The following is an 18604-nucleotide window of genomic DNA, read 5'->3' as shown; positions in this document are numbered from 1 at the left end:
TGGGCTACAGTCCATAGGGCCGCAAAGAGTTGCACATGACTGAAGTGACTTTGTACATACTCACAATGAGTGATATATACTCCACTGCATATATGTACTCCACTGTAGGTATGTACAACATCTTGTATGTCCATTCCTCTATTGATGGACATTTACATTGCTTTCATTTTCTGGCTATTGTAAATAATGATGCCATGAACATTTGGGTGCATATATCCTTTCAGATTATGGGGTCTCTGGGTATATGACCAGGAGTGAGATTGCTGTATCATATGGTAGTTGTTGTTTTTTTTTGGGGGGGGTGGTGTATGTGTGTTTTTGATCCACTTCCTAAAATAATGAAAATAAAAACAAAAATAAGATATGATCTAAGTACATTTAAAAGCTTTTGCACAACAAAGGAAGCCATAAACAAAACAAAAAACCTTCAGAGTGGGAGAAAATACTTATAAATGAAGTACCCACCAAGAGATTAATCTCCAAAATATACAAACAGCTCAATCAAAAAAAGAAACAACTCAAGCAAAAAATGAGCATGTAATCTAAATAGACATTTATCCATAGAAGACATACAAATGGTCAAAAAGTATATGAAAACATGATCAATGTCACTAATTATAAGAGAAGTGCAAATCAAAACTATAATGAGGTATCACCTCACATCACTCAGAATGGTCCTCATCAAAAAATCTACGAACAATAAATGCTGGAGAGGGTGCAGAGAAAAGAGAACCCTCCTAACTGTTAGTGGGAATGAAAGTTTGTATAGCCACTATGGAGAAAAGTATGAAAGTTCTTTAAAAAACTAGGAATATAACTACCATGTGACCTAGCAATCCCAATCTTAGAAATTTTAAAAAAGCATTGACAATATACTACTCCTAGACATGTTATTGAAGAAGGGCACTTCAGAAATCTGCATTTTTAACAAGTGCCATGGGTAATTTTGGTTCAGTTAATGTTAGATTCCTAGTAACAGTGGGTTAAATAATATAGTGTTAAATTTTAAATTCATATGAAATTGAAAGTCAGAAACGAAAGTTGTGTCCGACTCTTTGTGACCCCATGGACTGTAGCCTACCAGACTCCTCCGTCCGTGGGATTTTCCAGGCAAGAACACTGGAGTGGGTTGCCATTTCCTTCTCCAGGAGATCTTCCCGACCCAGGGATTAAACCCAGGTCTCCTGCATTGTAGGCAGACGCTTTACTGTCTGAGCCACCAGGGAAGTCTAAATTCATATGTTATTGTTCAAATTTAAAATGAGGCTTTTTTTCTATAATACATAATAGATTAGGCAATCATGTGAATCATTTATGATACTTTAATTAACTAGCCAAACATTTAAGTATTTTAGCGAGGCAATAGTTAAACAAAATTTTGGAGTCCATTTATTCATGAATAATATTTCTAACTACTTAAATATATTTAAATAATTCACTGAGTATAGACACTAATACAAAACAACAGATAAAATAGCTGAATCAACAAAGTTGATACCTTAATTTCTCCTTTAGACCTAGCTTTTGCTTTATCAGAATTAAAAATGTACTGGTCCTTATTTTATAATTTTGGTAGCTTTGTTTGCTCAAGTCAAGCAGAACAGGATAAACAGGAGTAAATAAAAGAAATTGTTATAGAAATTCTCACTATGTACAAGAGAGGTAAAAGTTTATGGGTCATGATTGAAAGAAAATACATTATAATGGCCCAAAACTAGTAAGTAAGTAAATAAAAAAATAAATATTCAGTGATGATTCTCTATTATCAAGAAAAGCTTAATCTGTATTGAATAGCCCATGTTAAAGAACTAGGACAGCTTTTAACAAACTATGGAAGAATTTCTTCCAAGATGAAGCCTAAAAATAAGATGACTATCAAGAGTACATGTTTTATTTGGAAAATTAACAAGTATGATATATACATCGTTGATAACAATTCAAAACATAAAGCTCATTGACCTTTTCACTGAATATTTAGATATTCTTAAAGTTTAAAAGTCTTTCTTTAGCAGTCCCATTGAAAGATTGCATTTTTCTCAGGATGAACCTTTTTACATTATAAAGCAATTCTAAAAAAAATAAATAATAACGAACTAATTAAAAAAAAAATTAAGGGGCATTACTTTTCCTGTCAGAGCCTTCATGAACTTCAATATGATTTTCACTGTATCATGTACCTCTTTCAATTTTAGTAATCTCTAAGATTTAAAATATAAACATTCTTTGCAAGAGTAAATTAACAGTAAGTGGTGGGAGGGACGGAGCTTGATTGGTGAGTGAAATCTGCTTGGTATTAACTTCTTCATTAGTAAAAGAACAATTCATTTTAGAGTTGTGCTTTTACCTTAGATATTTGAACACTTTCTCATCATTTCAAAATAGTATCCTAAAATTAATATTAGAAACATGCCACTAGTGAAAAATGTGTTCATTGTTCTCTCTCCTTTCACAAGTTACGTTTTGTCAGCTAAGCTACACTGCCAATTCTCATGTTCATCTGAAAAATGTGTTTAATAATCTCTTACCCTAATTTTGTCTTTGAAGACAAAACAGTGAATTAACTTTGCTTTCACATGGAAGTATTCCAAATGTTTAAAGATTTCAGTTCTGTCTTTATTAAATCTTTGTTCTCTTTATTTCTCTGCTCTCTATCATTACTTTTGGCAAATATACCAATGGTATATGATTTCCAAGCACTTAAACTGCAGGTTATTTTTCTGCAGAAAATTAATTGGTTAGAATTCTTGAAATTTATGATTGAAATTCATCATAATCTTTGAGATATAATCTGATGAGCAGGATAACTTCTAGAACTTTGTGCTTTATAAATGTATATACTAGGTTTACTTTAGTTATACATTTACTCTAGATATGTATTAATTAGTTTATTCATTCCCTTGTATTCCCTATGTCATTTAAACTTGAAATAAATTCAAAACCTGATTTACCTCACTGCTTAGATTCCCCCCATATTGCTAGCTTTTTCCAACCTGAATTTAGGGTGTTATATTCAATACTAGTAGATTTCACCTCATTGATTTGATCTGTGTGGCAGACAGACTACTCTTAATTTTAATGTTTATCTTTTCTTTTATGTATCCTTTCCTAATTTGTTGCCTGTGCTTGGTTCATTGACATATGTTTTAAGATCAGACATGACTTTCAGACTGACAGAACCACACCCATTTTAACTGATTTATGTATTTTGCTTATGCTTTAAAAAATCAGAGTGCTATAAAAATACACATTATTATTTGATTTATACCAAACATTAGAAAAGGCAAAACTAATTTATAATGACACCAAACTATTTCATTCTGTCATTACAGGTTAGTTTTGCCTGTATATGTATGTACATATTTTGTGAAATTATTTTTGTTTAACAGGAGATTGTTATGGTTTAACTTGAATAGCAGGCCAATTTCTAGACATCAGAGGCTGTTTTTATCTTTCTTGATACCTTATACAGCAAATAGAAAAGACTGAATTAAATGAGTATCATATATCCATCTTATGAAAGTAAAATGGAACTAATACATCTGTGTAGGATATAAAAGGTAAATGTAACATAACTTAAGCAGTGCATAAGCAGAATTGAAGAAAGAAAATTGTGAACAGTTGTAATACTTAATAGTTGAGAACAAAGAATGGGGAGCCTAGTTGCTTTTGTTCAAATTCAGGCTTTACTAGGTTTACTAGGTTCAAACCAAGCTTTACTAGGTGATTAACCTTGGGTAATTTTCTTAACCTCATTATGCTTTATTAATTCCTTATCTCAAGTGGAGATAACCTCATAGTGGTTCTGTATTACATGGCTAAGTATGAATAGTGCTTAGCAAGCACCTACTTCATAATTAACAATATATAATACTTTATATTATTATTTTAAGAGCAGGATAAAACTAAAATTAAAAGAACTTAAACTTAGTTTTGTTAAAAGACCCCAGTAGGTATACAGTAAAATAATATTTTAATATATGTACAGGCAAAACTTCCCAACAGGTGTATTAAGAATGGTATACTATTAGGTCAGAGGATGGCCCCAACATGCCTGTGACAGTTGGAGCTACAAAGTCACACACCAACATAGACCGCCTTACCTGTCTCCTGAGAAACCTGTATGTGGGTCACAAAGCAATAGTTAAAACCGGACACAGAAGAACAGACTCGTTCAAAATTGGAAAAGGAATATGACAAATCTGTTTGTTGTTACCCTGCTTATTTGACTTCTATGCAGAGTACAGAGAAGGAAATGGCAACCTACTCCAGTATTCCTGCCTGGGAAATCTCAAGGGCAGAAGAGCCTGGTGGGTTGCAGTCTATGAGATCACAGACTGTTGGACACAACCTAATGACCAAACAACAGCAATAATAATAATGCAGAGTATATAAAGGGAAATGCCAGACTGGATGAATCCCAAGCTGGAATCAAGATTGCCGGGAGAAATATCAACAACCTTAGATATGCAGATGATATCACTCTAATGGCAGAAAGTGAAGAGGAACTAAAGAACCTCTCAACGAGAGTGAAAGAGCAGAGTGAAAAAGCTGACTTGAAACTCAACATTGCAAATATTAAATCATGTCATCTGGTCCCATCAATTCATAGCAAATAGAAGGTGGAAAAAGTAGAAGCAGTGACAGATTTTATTTTCTTGGGCTCCTAAATCACCATTACCATGGACAGTAGCTTCAGCCATGAAATTAAAAGATGTTTACTCCCTGGAAGGAAAGCTACAACAAACCTAGACAGTGTAGTATTAATACAAAGCAGAGACATCACTTTGCTGACAAAGGTCCCTATAATCACAGCTATGTTTTTTTTTTCCAGTAGTCACATATGAATGTCAGTCAGAACTGGATCATAAAGAAGGCTGAGCTCCAAAGAATTGATGCTTTCTAATTGTAGTGCTGGAGAGACTCTTGAGAGTCCCCCAGATGGCAATGACGTTAAACCAAACAGTCCTAAAGGAAATCAACCCTGAATATTCACTGGAAGGACTGACGCTGAAGCTAATGCCCCAATACTTTGGCTACCTGATGCAAAGAGCCAACTCATTGAGAAAGGCCGTGATTTGGGAGTAGATTGAAGGCAAAAGGAGAAGGGAGCCTCATAGGATGAGATGGTTGGATGGCATAACCAATTCAGTGGACATGAATTTGTGCAAAATCCAAGAGATAGTGAAGGACAGAGCAACTTGTTGTGCTGAAGTCCATGAGGTCACAAAGAGTTGGACATGAATTTACAACTAAACAACATTACATTTGAATAAATTTTCTGTGTGTCCAATGACAAGACATAATTTTTGGTAAAAATTGTCTGAAGTTAAAATTAACTTTTGTTTTGCAAGAAACGTATACAGGTATATTCACAGCTAACCTGTTTGAAAACAATCTAAATATACTTCAAAAGGAGAAAGGATAGTTAACAAATTAAGTTATTAGAAATTGATGATATACAACATTTTTGATCTACAAAAAGAACAATCTTTTATGGGTCATCCTGATATATTCTGCTAAAATGTACACTATAGAATACTATTTAGCTACATAAGTGTATGAACTGCAGTTTCAGATATGGAAGACTTTTTAAAATATATGAAGGTAAACCAAAATCAAGCTATAAAAGCTCACCTATAGTGTGATATTTTGTTATAAACATAAAAGAAGCTTAAGTAATATTATATATTATTTTAGGATACTTACTTTATAACAAAGGTTTTAAAATATCTACAAGAATAATAAACATCAGTGCTAAAATTGTGGTTGCATCTGAGAAAGTTGGGATAATTATCGATGTAGGTTTTTGGATGACAATGAAGTAGGTGTGACTGACTTAGTTGGTTGATCAGTCATCCATTTCTATATCATTTCTCCCTTTCCAAACCCCTCTATGACTATACACTTGTGCTTTCCCACACTCTTGTGAAATTAAGGGTAGCAACGATAAGCAATATAACAGAGTTCTAGTAAAGTGAAGCAAGTAAGACACTGTTCAGGGTTTTCTAACTTTTATTTTCCTAATAAAAGGGATAAGCATCTCTATTTTCACCTCTTTTGTCATTCATCCTGACAGAGAATAGATATATTGAGCTAGAACAGCTATATGGACACTGAGGAAAGAAACTCTAACCCTAACATGATTGAAGCACTAAAGTAATTCCAGCAACAGTTTACATCAAGACATGTCCTTATTAAGAATATATATTTTAATCTAAGTTGCATGGGTTTCCTGTTTCAAAGCTAAAAATATTATAACTTCTGCATTACTTAACCTTTTTAAGGCTCAATTGCTTCATCAACAAAATTGTTACAATATATGCATCTTCAAATGTGTTGCTGAAGATTAAATAAAATAATAAAATAAGATATTTAAGTGTCTTAGCTCAATGTTGGCATGCCATGAAATCTCAGTAAATATTATTTAAAACAAAGCAATAAGTGGAGTATGGAAAGTGAACATTATTTGTTAAATGCATTTATGTATTTATGATATTAAATATATGTAAAAGAGATATTAGTAGGGAACCTGATATAGAGAAGCCTGAAAGATAAATAGAGGATTCAAAATTGATGATTTTATTATTGATGCCTGTAAGGCTACAATGTAAACTTCTTGAATCTAAAGTATATAGCTTATTCATCTTTTATCCACAGTATTTGGAACAACTAATGTTCAAATATGAACGGGAAATTAAGATAAAAGAGGTTGCATGACTTGATAATACTAGTACAATGATGTATGTACCTAAATATGCAAATTATAATAGTTTTTAAATTAAATGATGCATGAAGAATTATTTATAGTCATCAAAATGTTTTACCTATATAATGTATTATATTAATTATTTTACTATCTAAATATATTCCTAGGCAATCATTGTCTTTGCTGATAAATTAACTGGCAATGATAGGAACACTCAGGACCTTTTGTTCATATTTAAAAATGATAGAAAAGAGTTTTCCTGTCAAGAATTGTCTAAGGCTTTAGAAACCAGAAAACCAATATTACTATTAAATCATTTCTATCTTTTGAAAAGGCCTTTACTTAAAAGAGAAATCACAACTTGAGTTTTTTTTCTTCTTGTCAGTGCAATCTCAGTCATCACACATGCTCTCCCTATTGAACAGTAAAGAAAGCTTGCCACTCCAAAATGATCAAAGAGAAATGAAGTGAGGTCACCATTTATTCATACTCCAGCTCCCTCTTTCAGGAAATAGATTAGGCATCTTTGTGAGATATCACACTTAATAGAAACGCCTAGCAATTCAGAAAGGAGTCTATACACCACTTCAGGGAAGTAAAGAAAGTGAAAGAAAGATTTTACCCTTTATTTTGTAAGACTATTCCATTTCAAATGAATGCAGAACAACCACCTACTATTTGAATCTGTATAACCACAATTCATCAAACTTACTGAGTTTCTGGGAAACCATTATCAAGTGGGTATGTTTTAAAAGTGCAGGTTTTATTCCATGTTATATCAAAGCTATAGAATTTGAATCTGACACATAGTATGTATAGAAAAAGTTCTTAATAATCATGGACACTTCTGCCAAAAGGGTAGTAGTTGAACATAATCTTAGAATTATGTGCATCACACACATTTTGTGGATAGGTCTTGTGTAAATAGCACCACTTTTACTACTTTTTAACAAATTATTTAGATCGGTTGCCCCTAAGCTCTCAATTCAAAAAGGAAGATAATTGGGTAATACCAGTGAAAATGATGGGCTTCCCTGGTGGCTCAGTGGTAACGAATCTGCCTGCAACGCAGGAGACTCGGGTCGGGAAGATGCCCTGGAGGAGGGCATGAAAACCCACTCTAGTACTCTTGCCTGGTGAATCCCCATGGACAGAGGAGCCTGGCAGGCTGCAATCCATAGGGTCATGCAGAGTCGGACACAACTGAAGCAACTAAGCAGCAGCAGCAGCAGCAGCAGTGAAAATAGCAAAGTGAGGACCTCTGAAAATTTACCTCGTTATAAAAACACTCCCGAAAAGGGCAAATATTATCATAATCAAAAATTTTTTATAATTCTGAGAATTAACCAAAGGCTTATATCAACCAAGAATAAGTTAGACAAGAAAAGTGACTGAATCTCAGAAAGAATATCAAATGTGTGGCATTGTATTTACCCTAGGTCCACTTTTGGCCCTAAATCTGAAGCAGCTTTGAAGAATAGCAGGCTATATTCCTGGTCACTAGAGGGAGCAAAAATGGGGTAGGAACTCTTTTTTTTTTTTTTTTTCAGAGCTTCATTCTCAAACAAAATTCATTATTTCCCTGAAGACCCCAATCAAAAGTCTGTCATTATTTGACCTAGTGATAAAAACTTCTGAGGACGTAAGGGGAGGGTTGCAGTACATTTACAAATGTTTTTACACTATAGCTAAAGGAATAAGCTGAGAATGTAAGTTTAGGAGTAAGATGACCACAGGGACTTTGAAAAACTCTGACATATTCCTGATGTTGAAACTGAAACTCCAATACTTTGACCACCTGATGTGAAGAGCTGACTCATTTGAAAAAACCCTGATGCCGGGAAAGATTGAGGGCAGGAGGAGAAGGGGACGACAGAGGATGAGATGGTTGGATGGCATCACTGACTCAATGGACATGAGTTTGGGTAAACTCTGGGAGTTGGTAATGGATAGGGAGGCCTGACATGTGAGTCGCAGAGAGTCGGACACCACTGAGTGACTGAACTGACTGACTGACTGACATATTCCTGGGAATCTAGAGATCTCATGTGTAAATATAGCTGTGCACATGTTCAAGAAAGACCTAAGAATGTCCTGATTCCTCAACCTTGACTGAACTTCAAGTTATGTGAAACCAAGGAGTAAAAGTAAAACACAATTGCAAGTTACCTGACTGTTGAAGGCATTCCCAAATATACAAAGTCCCTCCGTAAAACATGGAGACTTACTGCTTTCAGACACTTAAGGAAATGTCTGTCCAATTATTAGCTGACTACAAAGTTAATCAACTAGAAACCCAAGGACCACATATGACATACATACAGAATTTACAAAATTAGGCAGATAAGTCATTAAACAAACTAACAATAACTAAAATACCTATATTTTTAAAAATAAGAGGCACACAAACTAACAACCTACAATTCCATCTTAAGATAGTGGACCTAAATTAAACACATGAGAGCAAATAATAAAGATCAGAGTGAAATTTAATGAAATTCAGAATAGAAAACAATAGAAAAAAGTCTTCTGAACTTGAATTTTTTCTTTGAAAATATCAATAAAGTCACAAAACTTTACCTAGATTTACTCATTACAAAGGGCTTCCCAGGCTATTACAGGTGGCGCTAGTGATAAGGAACCTGCCTGCCAATGCAGGAGACTTAAGAGAAGTGAGTTTGATCCCTGGGTCAGGAAGATCCTGTAGAGGAGGACATGGCAACCCACTCCAGTTTTCTTGCCTGGAGAATCCCATGGACAGAGGAGCCTGGAGGGCTACAGTTTATAAGGTTGCAAAGAGTTGGACACGACTGAGCAACTAACACTTTTCACTGAGGACCCAGGAAGAGTCAGCTAATAAATATCATAATAGAGATAGATTTTCTAAAAACACTGGAACATTTTCACACAATTATCTAATCTAACCTTTACATTTTCTCTAATGGCGGGCAGAAACTCCATGTTCATCTTTGTAAAGCAAGTTGAAAACATGAATAGTAAAAACAGAAAGGAAGTTTATTTGCAAGAATTCACAGTACAGATAAAAGCTAATTTAAAATGCATGAATACATTGTATTCCTAATTTATATGTGAATTATATTCATATTTGTTAGAACAACAATTATATTTAAGGATGGGGATATCATTGTATTAATCATACTTTTAATTTTGGTAAATGGATACTTTAAACATCTACCTAAGTGACTGTTAGGTTCCGTTAACCAAAGTATGACTCACTCATAGATATATGGAGTCCTTAGTCACAGTGAATATGAGTATCATGGGTGTGCTAGTTTCAAACATACTGAATCAATTCTGAGTCATTTTGCCCTGCTTCCTCTTTCTTTCAACAGAAAACACTAAAAAGGTACTTGTCCACAGTTTCCCCCCTCTCTCTGCCTGTGACAGAATCTGGTGCTTTCCCGAGTGGCCTCTGCTGTGCTCTCTCCCCAGGGATCTGTGAACATATTGAACCTTTAAATGTGCCAGGTCTCTTTCTCTCTTGATCTGTATCTGGTTATTACCACACTTCAAGCAAACAAATATGATTGAAACAATTATGTGTTCTTAGATGCCCTGACCTTAAGAATGGTGGTGCAGAGCATGACAGTACAATATAATTTCTAGGGAAAAAAAAAATCCTGATTATTTTATCATGTGAAAATTAATTCTCTATTCATAATAATTAGTTTCTGTGCCTGAAGTGAGGAAGAAATAAAATAAAAAGTATCATGTCTTACTCAATTTAAATTACTCGAAAAAAAATAATGTATAGTTTTCAAATATCTAAAATAAGTGATATATAATCTCTTGTTTTCAGGTAAGTATTTCATATAAGTATCTGTTATTCTTTCAAGTGTCTTTCAAGATGAGATACTGTGAACTACTCATTTTGTGACTATAATATGATAAATGAAATCACTTTGCTTCAGCTTTCAGAATCTATAATTCAGTAGAACTTGAGCTGAGTGGGCTGTGATTGGTCTTGGTGTCAGTGTAAACTTTGGAAATATTTTCAACTTTATGTTAATGTAGCTTCCTGCTCTTGAAATAAACAAATATAAGCTATATCTAGAAGATAAATACATTGCTATTGCCCTAAATATTCCTCAACTTCCTAATTGTATTTTAAGGCTTTCTTATAAGTAAGGTAAGCAGATGCTCTTTGACTATGTTGAAGTAGCAGCCAACATTTTAGTCATTAAAAATGATTAGCTGAAAGGAATACTGTTCAGTTAGAATAACCCAAGATATTTAGAGCTGCAAAAATATTTCCAAAATAATAATAATAATAATAATCACCATTAAAACAACAGCTTCAGACTTTTACAGAATATATAGAAATAAGTTCCATATTAAATTATCACTTTTATAACATTTTAAGTATACAATCTAATAAAAATAAGAAAACTTTCCCACATTAACTGTTAGTTAGAAATAGGAATTTCACTTGAACTACTTCCATGTAAAGGAAATGTGAAAATTTTGCATCACTCTCACCTTGAAGTTCACAGAGAAATGCCTACATGAGGTTGAATCAGGAACATTAAGTAAGCTCTTTAAAAATTGACAATGTGCAAAATACTTTATTTTTCTCTCAAGTCTCATTTTATAGACCGTTACCGGAAGCAAAAGAGTCTAGTTGATGGAGCAATGGACTAATTCAATATGTCAGATTCCATGTTCCTATCCAGTAGACTGACAAAAAATCACAAGAATTTAATTTAAAATCGAGCAAATCAGGCATTGCTTTATAAAGACCATTTGCATGTCATGTAGGAGATCTTAAACAAAAGTACTTTTGTGGTTATCTGAGCACATAAATACCTGGGCAACTTTTAAAAGCTGAACATTTTTTTTTCCCTCTATCAAAATTGTACTAAGAAAGATAATCTAATGGAGTTTTTTCACTGATGAAACAGATTTCAAATATTGTGTAAAGTAAATAAAATAGCACTGCTACTTATGGCCTTGAGATATAAAATGAGGATAAATAGTTCAAAAAAGGGTTAATTTTTGTCTTTCTGCTTTTCAAAGCATTATAAAGAGCTTCATCCACTTAGCTGGTATAGAGTTAAATGGAAATACTATAATATAATTTTGTTAACTTTGGAAGCCTTTAATGACATCAGAATAATATATTCATAAAACAGATTTGATGACTCTTTAGATTTATTTATTTTATTCACCCATGTATCTGTAATGCATGCATGTGCCTCCATACATACGTGTGTGTGTGTTTGTGTGTGTGTGTGTTAGTTGCTTAGTCGTGTCCAACTCTTTGCAACCCCATAGACTGTAGCCCACAGGCCCTTCCGTCCATGGGATTCTCCAGGCAACACTGGAGTGGGTTGCCATTTCCTTCTCCAAAAGGAACTATAGAAAAAAGAAAGTGAAGTCGCTCAGTCATGTCTGACTGTTTGCGATCCCATGGACAGTAGCCTACCAGGCTCCTCCATCCATGGAATTTTCCAGGCAAGAGTACTGGAGTGGGTTGCCATTTCCTTCTCCAATATATATAGTATATTATATATAGTGTATAATATAGTATATTATAGTATAATACATATAATTATATATAATATATATATACTGTATAATATATTACGTGTGTGTGTGTGTGCGTATGTACAGGTATTCAGCACTCAAAGGTAACATGCATTTTAGAAAACTAGTGAGAAATATCAGTCCTGAGTTTACAGTATATTTAAGGGAAACAGATATATATGCACCTATAACTCTTTACATTTTATTTATAAAAATGTATTTATTCATATTATTTTTACTCTGATCAAATGAAAGGGAAGAATACATTATATTTGTACTGTGATTAAGTCAGAATACTAATTTGGGGAAAAGATACTTAAACATATACTCAATGATAAACTTCCTTATGGGTTTTCTGTGACGATTTCTATTCACATATGGGAAAAAATATAGAAAATCACTCTCATGATCATAAACGATTTTTCCAATAAAACCTAATTTCTAGATAAAAAATTACTTGACACAAATTAAGAAATGATTACCTTTTTCTTGTTGTTCTGCATATTTGCAAAGTGCCCTTTGCCCATTTGCTTCCCTTTTGTGTAGTTATTGCATTCTACCTTTGCTCTCTTACATTCACATACTTTAGTGCAACTTCCCCTTTAAACCACAGCACATGAAACAAATAAATGATTAAACTAAAAAGTAACAGCCGTGCAGAACAAGGAGCATCATACGTAATAGTGTTTCCTTGTTTAAATATTACAATATCTATTTTTGATTAGTGAAAGGATGATAGGATAAGAGGAGAATGGACAACAGAGAAGTAATTTGAGAGCTACTGGAAAACAATTCCATCACTGACAGCAAAGAATGTTCTTGAAGCTTGTCAGATAAAGAGAAGGAGAAAACAACAACAACAAGAAGTTGATCTCTGTTGCTTTAACCAATTGTACATTCTCTTTCTCTGTATAAGTTGAACATATGTTATGTTTAAGGATACCTGAGATTTAAGACTCTCAGATACCCTCCTGTTACAGAATGTTCATAGGGATTTTTTTATTAATTAATTTATTTTAATTGGATGCTAATTACTTTACCACTTGTGGTGGTTTTTGCCATCCTTCAACATGAATCAGCCAAGGGTGTACATTTGTCCCCCCATCCTGAAGCTCCCTCCCACCTCCCTCCCCACCCCATTCTTCTGGGTTGTCCCAGAGCACCAGCTTTGGTTGCCCTGCTTTGTGCATCGGATTTGTCCCGGTCATCTGTTTTACATATGGTAACATACACGTTTCAATGCTTTTCTCTCATATTGTCCCACTCTCGCCTTCTCCCGAGTAGTCCAAAGGCCTGTTCTTTACATCTGTGTTTCTTTTGCTGTTTTGCATATAGTGTCCTCATTACCATTTTTCTAAATTCCATATATATGTGTTAATATAGTCTATTGGTGTTTCTCTTTCTGGCTTACTTGACTCCATATAATAGGGTCCAGTTTCATCCACCTCATTAGAACTTACTCAAATGCATTCTTTTTTATAGTTGAGTAATATTCCATTGTGTATATGTACCACAAATTCCTTATCCATTTGTCTGCCGATGGACATCTAGATTGCTTCCATGTCCTAGCTATTGTAAACAGTGCTGTAATGAACATTGGGGTACATGTGTCTCATTCTGGTTTCTTCAGGGTGTATGCCCAGCAGTAGGATTGCTGAATCATATGGCAGTTCTATTTCCAGTTTTTTAAGGAATCTCCACACTGTTCTCCATAGTGGCCATACTAGATTGCATTCCCATCAACAGTGTAAGACATTTCCCTTTTCTCCACAGTCTCTCCAGCATTTATTGTTTATAGACTTTGTGATGGCAGTCATTCTGAATGGTGTGAGCTTTTGCACAAAAAGGAACTATAAGCAGGTGAAAAGGATGAGAGAAAATAATAGCAAATAAAGCAACTGACAAATAATTAATCTCTAAAATATGCAAGCAACTCATGCAGCTCAATACCAAAAATATAAATGACCCAATCAAAATGGGCCAAAGAACTAAACAGACATTTCTCCGAAGAAGACATACAGATAGATGGCAAACAAACACATGAAAGGATGCTCACAGGGAATTTAAGAAAATTTCTATAGCTGTTGATGTAAGAGGGCAAAGTGATAATGGACTTATCTGGTTTAGGATGTATATGCTTCAAATGGAACAAAATTGTACAAAGTAATGTAATAAAATGGATCATCCCTTATTACAGAATTTCTTTAATGAAGAGAACTGTTATATTTTCTTATAATAAAGCATATATATTATGGTTGACATACATCTGTTATCTTCCTAACATATTTCATTTTCCTTCTACTCTTTGAATCTCTACATCTTTCTCTCTCAAGCACTTTTGTTCTAACTCTTCCTCTCATTCAGACACATAGTAGTATACCTAATTCACTGATAAATCACAGAGGTGAATCCAAGGTGATTTTCCTAAATTTTATTTGGCTTTACCAGAGTAAACACACACACACACAACCCAAGAGAAGGAAAAGTACAATAGATCAGAGTGGCCCTAATGTCTAATTGAACCAAATGTCTAAAAGTTAATTTTAATAGCTATAACATTGATGGGTAGCATTGTAGAGTTAACAATATAATATTATACAAAATATAGAGAGCAGATTATCACTCCACAAAAAATTACAGGATAACTATAAATGTTCTTTCTTATTTTTCACTGATATCAATTTTTAAGTGCAATGGAAGACTTTGGATTTGTTATCCTAATGAAAATGGAAAAAATAAAATAAATTTATAAATAAAGAATATGAGGAAATAGATATTCTCAAATGTTGCTAGTATAAGTTAACAAAATCATTTAGTGAAATAGTTTGCTTTTGCTTTATTGAGTACGCCGAATCCTTTGACTGTGTGGATCACAAACTGTGGAAAATTCTTAAAGAGATGGAAATAACAGACCACCTGACCTACCTCTTGAGAAATCTGTCAAATCAAGAAGCAACAGTTAGAACTGGACATGGAATAACAGACTGGTTCCAAATCGAGAAAGGAGTACATCAAGGCTGTATATTGTCACCCTGCTTATTTAACTTATATGCAGAGTACATCTGCATGTACTGGGCTTGATGCAGCACAAGCTGGAATCAGCACAAGCTGAAATGCTGGACTGGATGAAGCACAAAATGGAATCAAGATTGCAGGGAGAAATATCAATAACCTCAGATATGCAGATGACACTACTGGTATGGCAGAAAGCAAAGAAAAGAGCCTCTTGATGACAGTGAAAAAGGAGAGTGAAAAAGTAGGTTTAAAACTCAACATTCAGAAAACTAAGATCATGGCATCTGGTCCCATCACTTCATAGCAAATAGGTGGGGAAACAGTGGAGACATTGACAGACTTTATTTTTCTGGGCTCCAAAATCACTGCAGATGGTGACTGCAGCCATGAAATTAAAAGATGCTTGCTCCTTGTATGAAAAGTTATGATTAACCTAAACAGCATATTAAAAATCAGAGACATTCCTTTGGCAACAAAGGATCCGTCTAGTCAAAGCTCTGTTTTTTTTCATTAGTCATGTATGGATGTGCATGTTGGGCTATAAAGAAAGCTGAGCACCAAAGAATTGAGGCTTTTGAACTGTGGTGTTGGAGAAGACTCTTGAGAGCTCCCTTGGACTGCAAAGAGATCCAACCAGTCCATCCTAAATGAGATAAGTCCTGAATGTTCATTGGAAGGACTGACGCTGAAGCTGAAGCTCCAATACTTTGGCCACCTTATGTGAAGAACTGACTCACTGGAAAATACCGTGATGCTGGGAAAGTTTGAAGGCGGGAGGAAAAGGGGACAACAGAGGATGAGATGGTTGGTTGGCATCACCGACTTGATGGACATGAGTTTGAGTAGGCTCTGGGAGATGGTGATGGACAGGGAGGCCTGGTGTGCTGCAGTCCATGTGGTCACAAAGAGTTGGACATGACTGAGCGACTGAACTGAACTGAACTGATAATTTAAAATGTACACATCCCAGGATCCAACAATTCCATCTATACCTGGTCTAGAAGCAAATGCATTTAAGGAATATGATGGTACATTTTACCCCCAGCCTTTCGAAGGTTGCTATAAAGGGAACCACTGGAGCAATTTTAGAAATTTTATTTATTTATTTATTTTTGCTGTTTGAAAGATGATGCCTGACACTATGACAGCTACAGCATTTTTCTTACTGCACTTCCAATGTCAGCACTTGTAGGTATAAGGGGACCCTGAGTTCTTTGTTTTGAGCACCTCTGGGGCATTTGAGATAGAGCATGATTGTGGGACCACCTTGCATGTTGTCTAAGAGACCTGACTGAAGGGAGACCTCAATGGATAGAGATGAAGGTAAACAACTCAATATCCCCAACTCAAGGAAGGCTAAAATAAATGACTCCAATTGCTCTAAGATGCCTCACATTAGTCAAAAGTACTGCAAGAGAGGCATCCAGCTTGGAGTCTCTAAAGTGCCCAGGAAAGTGCCCCAGGAGGGCAAGAGTCATATTTAATTATCTGCCAGTCTCAGAGAGTTCTATCTACAAAAAAAAAAAAAATGAGAACTGCCAATGCCCTTTCGTTCCCTCCTCCCTTTACTTGACAAATGGCTATGGCTGGATTTGAAGCTGGCCAGTGGGGAAAAAATGAGCTTGGAGGTTTTAAATTTATATTAAGCAAACAGAAGCATCCTGCCTTCTTTCCCTGAAACTTCAGCCTGTGCCAGCCCCAAATGGTAAGACTTAAAGCTAAACAACTGAGAAATGTTGACTATCACATAGGACTGGATATATTATTTTCAAAATTGATAATTTTTATGAGAAAGTGAACAAAGCATATTTTATTACCAGAGAATTATCAGTTCAGCCCTGGGCCTGTCTAAATCATCAAGCTACTGGTTATATTCGCTCTCAGAGAACAGTATTTTAAGAAAAGAGGAAAGGAAAAAAAAAAGCTGTATTTTAATTACAATCCACACATAATGCTTATAGAACACAGCATTTACATATACAAGTAAAAACAGCATGTTGCACAATGATACAAAGAAAATGACTTCATTTATGTTTTTAAAATATATCAATATAAAAAATGGATATATCACATTAATTCATACATTACACTAATGCAGAGTAGAGGACCCTATCCATCTCTACTAAGCATGTAGGAGAGTTTACTTTTGGAGAGGAATGCAAGAGACTTGAAACAGGGGGAAAATGGAACATGTAGTTGTGAACAGTATGTCTTTTTAAGTAAGGACAGTGAATGGTATATTTTGTGTACTTAGTGATTCATTTAAACATTGCTCAAATTCTTTTTGGAAAACTAAAAACCTAATATTTTGAATTTTAACTATTGCAATAGGTATAGGAGGTCTTTAAGAGTGGCTTTTAAATCATTGCTTTTCTGAATAGCTTGTATTCTGTGCTCAAGACTATTCATCAGATATCCTCAAAATTGAAAGAGACACATGTATCCCATTGTTCATTTCAGCGCTATTTACAATAGTTAGAACATGGAAGCAACCTAGATGTCCACTGACAGATGAATGGATAAATAAGTTGTGGTATATAGACACAATGGAATATTACTCAGCCATAAAAAGGAACACATTTGAGTCAGCTCTAATGAGGTGCATGAACCTAGAACCTATTATACAGAATGAAGTGAGTTAGAAAGAGAAAGATAAATACCATATTCTAACACATATATATGGAATCTAGAAAAAATGGTACTGAAGATTTACTTACAGGGCAACAATGGAGAAACAGACATAGAGAATAGACTTATGGACATGGGGAGAGGGGAGGAGATGGTGAGATGTATGGAAAGAGCAACATGGAAACTTACATTACCATATGTAAAATAAATAGGCAACGGGAATTTGCTTTATGGCTCAGGAAACTCAAACAGGGGCTCTGTATCAACCTAGAGGGGTGGGATGGGGAGAGAGATGGGAGGGAAGTTCAAAAGGGAGGGGATATATGTATACCTATGGCTGATTCATGTTGAGGTTTCACAGAAATCAGCAAAATTCTGTAAACCAATTATCCTTCAATAAAAAAACAAATTAATTAAAAAAATTTTTGGACATTTATTATTTGCTTTTAAAACACTTCTTGTTTTTAAAGTAATCATTATCTGGCATTATAGACACACATTTGATATTTAAGGGAAATAAAAAACTAGTTTTCTAATTTTACTAGTCAGACTGATTTTGTAAACTGGTGATGCAAGCGAAATAACTTATAAAGAAAAAAAGAATGTCAGGCCAGCATAAAATACTATCAAATAAAAACTAGAGAAGACGTATGAATGAATTTTTGTACTATTATTTGATCCAGTTTGTGGAACTTTTTGCTCAAATCT

Source organism: Giraffa tippelskirchi, chromosome 6, assembly GCF_054371585.1.
Source record: "Giraffa tippelskirchi isolate mGirTip1 chromosome 6, T2T-mGirTip1v1.2.pri, whole genome shotgun sequence".
Taxonomy (NCBI): Eukaryota; Metazoa; Chordata; class Mammalia; order Artiodactyla; family Giraffidae; genus Giraffa; species Giraffa tippelskirchi.
This window is presented reverse-complemented; position numbering follows the sequence as displayed.